The sequence below is a fragment of the Coffea arabica genome, chromosome 11c (assembly GCF_036785885.1).
Source record: "Coffea arabica cultivar ET-39 chromosome 11c, Coffea Arabica ET-39 HiFi, whole genome shotgun sequence".
Taxonomy (NCBI): domain Eukaryota; kingdom Viridiplantae; phylum Streptophyta; class Magnoliopsida; order Gentianales; family Rubiaceae; genus Coffea; species Coffea arabica.
This window is the reverse complement of record NC_092330.1, coordinates 37,449,668-37,458,926: the sequence shown is the minus strand read 5'-3', so window position 1 is coordinate 37,458,926 and position 9,259 is coordinate 37,449,668. Positions and strand designations below refer to the sequence as shown.

At 34.9% G+C, this 9,259-nt stretch overlaps 1 long non-coding RNA gene across 1 annotated transcript; it reads left to right on the top strand.

Moving 5' to 3' along the window:
* The first annotated feature begins 470 nt into the window (after positions 1–470).
* Positions 471–3,505, top strand: LOC140016399 (uncharacterized). Its single transcript, XR_011822790.1, has 2 exons — positions 471–774; positions 3,145–3,505. It is a non-coding gene; the product is annotated as an uncharacterized lncRNA (long non-coding RNA).
* Positions 3,506–9,259: the final 5,754 nt, after the last annotated feature.

Below are 9,259 nucleotides of genomic sequence, written 5' to 3'. Positions count from 1 at the left end.
AATTGGTCAACTCATACAATTCGATAGGAAAGTCGACTTCGGAATGTGGCATGTGAGAACTCGAAAATTCATGTGTACACTTCAAATTTATCCCATTACATTTAATTTGTTATTAGAAACATTATATATAATAAATAAATGGTTAAATTAAATGTATAATTGGATTCCTACAAAATTGAAATTTTAGAAAAAAAATATTACGGACCATTAGCAAGCAGATGAGCTAGAATTGAAAGACCAAATAAACCTTGGGTTTCGAATAAACTACCATGCAGCCAAGCAAGTCATCAGAATTCTCAAACATGAAACTGAGTGGAGGAAGGCTTTAGAGAGTGAGTCACTGAATAGAGCAGCTTTGAAGGGTGAGCGCCGAATGAAAAATTTTACCACCGAGTAGTATTTGTTTCACCTGATCTTTAAGCCTTTTAAATAAAGACAAAACTGAAGAGAAACATCTGCCAATAGCTTGCCAAATCCAAGCGGTGACCGAGTGGGGAAAAAGAGAAAACCAACTGCAAAAACTTGGGCGGTGGCAGAAAGCAAAACAAAATTTCAGCTCCTCTCCTTACCAAGCTAACATCAAGAGAAAATAGAGGGAGTGAGAAAAGAGAGCGAAACAGAGAAAGTGAGAGCAGGAGCATAGCTAGCTTCAACACCAAACAACCAAAGATAAGGAAGGTGCCGCAAGGAAGCAGGAGGTATTGGAGTTAAGACTTAAGGAATCAGGACCAAAAAATTTCAACAGCTTGCGATATCAAACTTTAGGAGAAAAAGGTAAGAACTTGCAATAATCTTCTGTCCATTCTGTATAATAGATTAATATGCGAGCTGCACGAGAATTTAGTAAAGAAATGGACTCTTAGCTAAGGTGAAATTTTGTTTGAAGGAGATAAAACTGTTGGACAGATTTGGAAGAAACTAAAAACTGATGTTTGGATTTTAGTCCATCAATGATGAAAAATTTGTATATAACTTCTTAATCATCTGGTATATTTGAATTTAAATGTTGTCTGTGCTGGAATCTAACCAAAAAAAACTAAGTTTTGTTGCAGGAGAAATTTTGTTTAGAAACGATAGTCTACTGAGAGGAAGTTCTGACTTCTAACCGTGAAATAGGTACTCATTGTGTGACTAGTTATCAGAAAAAAATGGAAACTATAGCTAGGAATGCATGAATTATGTCCACTTTAAGTAATAAAAGAAGGATTAACCGTAGGAGCTTGTAAGAATTGAAACTGTGGGCATGAAAGTAATATGGTGTAGGCTGCTATGCACCAGATTTAGCAGTCTTGCGCAACCTTGTAATTTTATTCAATTTTTCTCTAAATTTTGGTCAGGAACTGCCCTGTCTAGCTTAGGATAACCTGCAGCAAATTAAGTAACTTCTGCATGAGTGATTGAGACCAAAAACTGAGGAGGAAAAGGTAAGAAAATGTCAATTGATAGACTACGATTTTGCTGGAAATTTAGTGACTGCAACCGAAAGAGAAAATGACACTTTGGTTGTCCTCTAGAAACCTTAGCTCCTAAACCTGTGTAGGAAATGTAAAATGTCATGCAGACCGTAAACTTCAACAAGCAAGACCAAAACTAGTAGAAACTAAAGTGAACATAGTTGGACAAGTGCATTCGACTGATTGCAAGTTGGTTGTCTGAGGGAATTAAGCAGGTTACATGACTTGTTGTTACTGATTCTGAAACCCTGACTAATGAATACATGGAAGACATGTTAATTCTTTACCTTAAAAGATAGGTGCCTTGGAAATCTGAAAACTTCAGGAAGCTTAACTAAAATTTGATAAAAGGAAGCTGGTACAATTTGCTATGATAAAAAAAGGGGAAGGAAATAAGCTTATAGAGCATCCTTTCTTTTAATTTCTGGCTCTGTGAACTTCCATAGGTAGAACTAAGGTTGCTCTGTGATGTAGTGACTATGACTAGTTCCATGAGTAGAGTTAAACTAAGGCAAATGAGAGGAAAACTATGAAATGTACTGCTGAATTACCTTATGGCCGAGAGAAAGAAAGAAGAGTTGACCAGTCTTTTCCTCTAAGTTAGCTGCAAAACTTTCCACATTCTGTATAAGGCTACTTTGTAGCTTAATAAATGTAATTAACTTGTCTAGTTGGGACATGAGATTGAAAGGAATGATTTAAGGGAAACAATGAATGCTGGACTGAGTATATTTCTAGGAAGTTACATTTATCTAAAAATGGAACTTATTGTTGTTTTGTTGGGTTTATGCGTAAATAGTACACGTTATTTGATTCAACTTCAGCAGGGATGGGGTAAATACTGAGTGATTAATATTTTACCAAGTAGAAGATGAAATATTGATGAAAATTACGAAGTATATTGCTAGAACTTGATTTAACAGCTAATCTAGTAATGAAGTGAACTCCTATAATATTCTGGAAACCTTAAGGCAACTTATTACAATTAGATACATAAGATGGATGCTAATCACTTAATCTTGTTTTCAAGAACATTTTAAAGACCCTAGAACCTAAGGGGGGCTGGTATCGTGAAACAAAATTTAATTTACAAACAACCTAGAGTTTAGTTAATTTAAAAGAGAACCAATGGAGTATTCCTAAGCTTTAATCTTAGAATCTTGAGTAGAAAATAGTTTAATCCTAATTTAAATATTTTATAAATTATAAACTTGGAAAATACGTATATTTCTTGGTTTAAAATGATAAAGTCAATAAGTCTCGAAATGAAATGTAGAATAAATATTGAATATATTATATTTTATATTTTAAAGTCAAACTTGATTCTAATAATTTAAATAATAGGATAATAAATAATAGGTGAACATCTATAAATTATATATTTACTTTGGAATTATGAACTTGTCTCAAGAAGTAGTTGTGAGCCGGGAAACAAATTCGAGACTGGAGAGTAATCTATTTGGGTATTTGGTGAGTATTTCGAATTTGTGTATTTAACTGTTTATGTTTATGTAAGTGAAATTATGTGATAAATGTGCTTATTATGGAATATTGCTAGTGATTCATTGTAATGTGTATCTCAATTGTCTCTCGCCTTCTAAGTCGGGGGTGTACTTTATTGTACTCGGCTTAGTTCAGTTTGAAGGTTGATAATTGACCAAATGTAACTGTAAGTGTGCATGAATGTAAGGCGTATGTGTACTTTACCACATCGACTGAACTGGACCCAAAAACCCTCTGTTCAATGGACTATTCGAGCCAGCAAAGGACTTGGTCAAATTGGACAGACGATTTGGGTAACTGTTTCGGTATACTCGAGTCTTACCCTGAAGTTGAGAGATTATTGCATTGATTATTGAATGTAGGAGATTGTTTATTGTTTTGGAGGACATAAGGGGGTGAATTGGAGAAGTGTGCAATGATATTGAAATGAATGTATCGCAACACTGAAATGAATGTACAATGATATTGAAATGACTCCCAGGAGGAGTTTGTATCCTTTTTAAAGTGATTATAGAGTGAAATGTGCACTACTTATTTAATTGTATTGATTTAAGTGTTTATTGAATGTTACTTGTTCGGCAAACCTCACTGAGCTTTAGCTCAACCTTGTAGTTTGATTTCTTTATAGGGGTTGATGGTTGAGAAACGAACGAGAGAGCTTAGGGAGTTAACATGAAATCTTTTGTGACTGTAAATTATCTAGGATCATATCACGGCTGAAGTTTTGTATTAAACTTGGCATTGTAAAAGATTTGAACGTGTGGTTTTAGTATACCATAATGTTATCTTTGAAGTTAATGCGAAATTAATGAGTCTTGGCAAGAGTCAGGCAGACGATCCGCTAACTTTTAGGGTATACACTAAAAAGAGGTGGGACCGTCACAGGTGGCATCAGAACTCTTAATGAGCTCACACCAGGAAAGGGTTCTTGGATTGTGGGGAGTGGCCTGTTAAGTATGACATGAACTATCATTATTGAGGAAAAATTAGATATGTACGTCGGGTAGAAATCTCAAATGTGGATGATTTACTCTTGAGATCGGCCGGCTTGAGTTGTGAAATATTCTATTTTTGGATTCTTGTATCCGAGTATTAAATATTTCATTCGTTGGTGTATTTGTAAATTTGGCAGGATTTAATGTATTGCATTATGATCTGAATAGGAATCATGAATAAACTTGGAGAAGTAGAATCGAAGAGATCGAGGCTAACTTTTGAGAGTTAGAGGTGAAGAGGCAGCAACTGCAGGAAGTAAAATGATGCCTTACCCGAGTGTTTAGGTAGATTAGGGATCGACTGGGACTGTCTTAAATTAGACTAATGGAGATCTAGTTAACTTAAAAACTAAGGGTTGAGCTATCCATGTTTGACATGCTACATGCACTGTACTGTTAAACTGTTTACTTTTATGTATATTTGAATTACTTGTATTGCACTTGACTTTAATTGTTGTTTTATAATGATTGGCCTATAAACTAAGTCTGAATTTATGTGCTGAATGCATTTTGATTTCTAAAATTAAATACTACTAAATATATATGTAAGTATAGGGATAAGTCCAATTTATTCATGATTTCTAAGTACATAGCATACTTAGGTGGAGAATGGAGAACGAGGGACGATGATGTGGGCGACCTCGTAGGGTTAGACAATCTGAAAACCCAGATGGAGACCGCGACTCCGCGGCGGATCAGAGCCAAGAATAATAAATCAATAGAAACGATCAAGTGACTATGGCCCTAAATAGGATGACCGATTTATTAGAAAGAGTAGTTAATCAATCTGGTTCTAGAATCGGACATACACATCAACATAAGGACTCTGAAGTGGGGGAAGATAAGGCATTAGAAAGGTTCCAAAAGTTTGCTTCACCTAAGTTTACTAAAGGATCAAACCCTGAAATAACAGAGAATTGGTTACCCTGAGGATAGACAGGTTACTTTTTCCGTATTCCAATTTGAGGAGGCAACACGTTTATGGTAGAACATGGATAAACTAAATGGGAAAAAGAGCAAATTCCATGGACTTGGACTAACTTTGTCTACGAGTTTAAAGAAAAATATATTCCTCCTTTGGTTCGAGAGAAAAAGGAGAATGAATTTATTAGATTTCAGCAAGGGACCTCCAGTGTTGCTGACTACGAAATCCAGTTCACAAAATTGTCTAAAATTTTCCTCGAATTAGTACCCACCAAACAAAAGAGAGTGAGGCGTCTTGTTCAAGGATTAAATATGGAGATTCAGGAATCCCTGGCGCCAGTCACCCTGGATACCTTTCTTGGGGCTCTTGACAAGGCCCAAAGAATTGAGAATGCAAAATCCCAACTTAAGACTTTCAAAACTAGGAAAAGAAATGCCCCTGACCTTACTTCAGGGCAACCACGAGGAGATGTCATGGAGCCCAAAGTAGGAAAAGGAATTGGCGGAGTAAGATTTTTGCTCGAAGTTCAGAACCAATCACCTAGGACCTCGGTCAATGAAGCTCAAGCCGAAAGAGGGCAACAAGAAAGGCCTCCTAGAGGAGTGCAAGTGTTGAGCTCCCAAACAGCATGTGGATACTATGGAAAAGAGAATCATTCTGAGAAAAATTGTTGGGTGAAGGGATGAAAATGCTTATTTTGTGGAAGTTCAGAACACCTAATTGGTAGTTGCCCAACTAGGATACCACGAAGTATTAACACCCTACCACCTGCACCTCGACAGACTAACGATAGAGGAAATCGATAAAGAGTGCCAGCTAGAGTATATGGTTTAGACCAGCAGCAAGTGCCAGAGACAACTAAGGTGGTAGAAGGTACCATCCCTGTCTTCAATCACTTAGATAAGATTTTGATTAACCCTGGTGCGATGCATTCATTTGTAATTGTTGATTTTATAAATAGAATTGGTATGAAGTTTAACAAACTACCTTATGGATTAGAAATTAAAACCCCACTAGTGATCAGAGTTTGATAACCAAAGTGGTGTATAGAAACTATGAGATTAAGATTGGAGAAAAAAAAAAGAATAGAGATTGCAAGTTGAACTTATAATGATGTTATAATTGTTGCAAGGGGCAATAGTGTTTTCTAAGATAGATCTTTGGCAATGATACTATCAATGGAGAATTAAGAAGGAAAATCATGAATAGAATCTAAGGATAGTGTTATCGATTTTAAGGAAGCGTCAATTGTATAAAATTTAGTAAGTATGAGTTTCGAATGGAGAAAATATCATTTCCGGCGCATGTTATTTCAGAGACAGGAATTAAAGAATATATAGATTCCTATAGTCAGAGTTCTATGAAAACACCAAGGATTGGAGGAAGCAACCTGGGGAAATGAAAGATAAAATACGGAAAGAATACTCGGAACTTTTTATGATTAAAAGTACGAAATTTCGAGAACGAAATTTTCTTAAGGGGGGAAGGATGTGAGAACTCGGAAATTTATATGTATACTTCGAATTTATCCCATTACATTTAATTTGTTATTAGAAACATTATATATAATAAATAAATGGTTAAATTAAATGTATGATTGGATTCCTATAAAATTGAAAGTTTAGGAAAAAAATATTACGGACCATTAGCAAGCGAATGAGCTAGAATTGAAAGACCAAATTAACCTTGAATTTCGGATAAACTACCATGCAGCCAAGCAAGTCATCAGAATTTTCAAACATGAAACCGAGTGGATGAAGGCTTTGGAGAGTGAGTCACCGAATAGAGCAGCTTTGAAAGGTGAGCACTGAATGAAAAATTTTACCACCGAATGGTATTTGTTTCATCTGATCTTTAAGCCTTTTAAACAAAGACAAAATTGAAGAGAAACATCCGACAATAGCTTGTCGAATCCAAACGGCGACCAAGTGGGAAAAAAGAGAAAACCAACTGCAAAAACTTGGACGGTGGCAAAGAGTAAACCAAATTTCAACTCCTCTCCTTACCAACCTAACATCGAGAGAAAATAGAGAGTGAGAAAAGAGAGCGAAACAGAGAAAGTAAGAGCAGGAGCATAGCTAGCTTCATCACCAAGCAACCAAAGATAAGGAAGGTGCCACAAGGAAGCAGGAGGAATTAGAGTTAAGACTTAAGGAATCACGACCAGAAAATTTGAGCTGCCTGCGATATCAAACTTTAGAAGAAAAGGTAAGAACCTGCAATAATCTTCTGTCCATTCCATATAAATAGATTAATATGCTAGCTGCACGAGAATTTAGTAAAGAAATGGACTCTTAGCTAAGGTGAAATTCTGTTTGAAGAAGATAAAACTGTTGGACAGATTTGGAAGAAACTGAAAACTGATGTTTGGATTTTAGTTCATCAATGATGAAAAATTTGTATATAATTTTTTAATCATCTGGTATATTTGAATTTGAATGTTGTGTGTGCTGGAATCTAACCAAGAAAAACTAAGTTTTGTTGCATGAGCAATTTTGTTTAGAAACGATAGTCTGCTGAGAGGAAGTTCTGACTTCTAACCGTGAAATAGGTACTAATTATGTGACTAGTTATCAGAAAAAAAATGGAAACTACAGCCAGGAATGCATGAATTATGTCCACTTTAAGTAATAAAAGAAGGATTAGCCGTAGGAGCTTGTAAGAATTGAAACTGTGGGCATGAAAGTAATATGGTGCAGGCTGCTATGCACCAGATTTAGCAGTCCTGCGCAGCCTTGTAATTTTATTCAATTTTTCTCTGAATTTTGGTCAGGAACTGCCCTGTCTAGCTTAGGATAACCTGCAGCAAATTAAGTATCTTCTGCATGAGTGATTGAGACCAAAAACTGAGGAGGAAAATGTAAGAAAATGTCAACTGATAGACTACGATTTTGCTAAAAATTTAGTGACTGCAACCGAAAGAGAAAAAAAGGACACTTTGGTTGTCCTCTATAAACTTTAGCTCCTAAACCTGTGTAGTAAGTGTAAAATGTCATGCAGACCGTAAACTTCAACAAGCAAGACCAAAACAAGTAGAAACTAAAGTCAACATAGTAGGACAAGTGCATTCGACAGATTGCAGGATGGTTGTCTGAGGGAATTAAGCATGTTACATGACCTGTTGTTACTGATTCTGAAACCCTTACTAATGAATACATGGAAGACATGTTAATTCTTTACCTTAAAAGATAGGTGCCTTGGAAATCTGAAAACTTCAGGAAGCTTAACTAAAATTTGATAAAAAGAAGCTGGTACAATCTGCTATGATAAAAAAAGGGGAAGGAAATAAGCTTTTAGAGAAGCCTTTCTTTTAATTTCTGGCTTTGTGAACTTCCACAAGTAGAACTAAGGTTGCTCTGTGATTTAGTGACTATGACTAGCTTTGTGAGTAGAGTTAAACTAAGGCAAATGAGAGGAAAACTATGAAATGTGTTGCTGAATTACCTTATGGCCGAGAGAAAGAAGGAAGAGTTGATCAATCTTTTCCTCTAAGTTAGCTGCAAAACTTTCCACGTTCTGTATAAGGCACCTTTGTAGCTTAATAAATGTAATTAACTTGTCTAGTTGGGACATGAGATTGAAAGGAAGGATTTAAGGGAAACAATGATTGCTGGACTTTGTATATTGCTAAGAAGTTGCATTATCTAAAAATGGAACTTATTGTTCTTTTGTTGGGTTTATGCGTAAATAGTACATGTTATTTGATTCAACTTCAGCAAGGACGGGGTAAATACTGAGTGATTAATATTTTATCAAGTAGAAGATGAAATATTGATGAAAATTATGAAATATATTGCTAGAACTTGATTTAACAGCTAACATTGTAATGAAGTGAACTCCTATAATATTTTGGAAACCTTAAGGCAACTTATTACAATTAGATACATAAGACGGTTGCTAATCATTTAATCTTGTTTTCAAGAACATTTTAAAGACCTTAGAACCTAAGAGGGGCTGGTATCGTGAAACAAAATTTAATTTACGAACAACCTAGAATTTTGTTAATTTAAAAGGGAACCAATAGAGTATTCCTAAGTTTTAATTTTAGAATCTTGAGTGGAAAATAGTTTAATCCTAATTTAGATATTTTATAAATTATAAACTTGGAAAATACGTATATTTCTTGATTTAAAATGATAAAATCAATAAGTCTCGAAATGAAATGTAGAATAAATATTGAATATATTTTATTTTATATTTTAAAGTCAAACTTGATTCTAATAATTTAAATAATAGGATAATAAATAATAGGTGAACATCTACAAATTATATATTTACTTTGAAATTATAAACTTGTCTCAAGAAGTAGCTGTGAGTCAAGAAACAAACCCGAGACTCGAGAGTAATCTATTTAGGTATTTGGTGAGTGTTTCCGAAGTTGT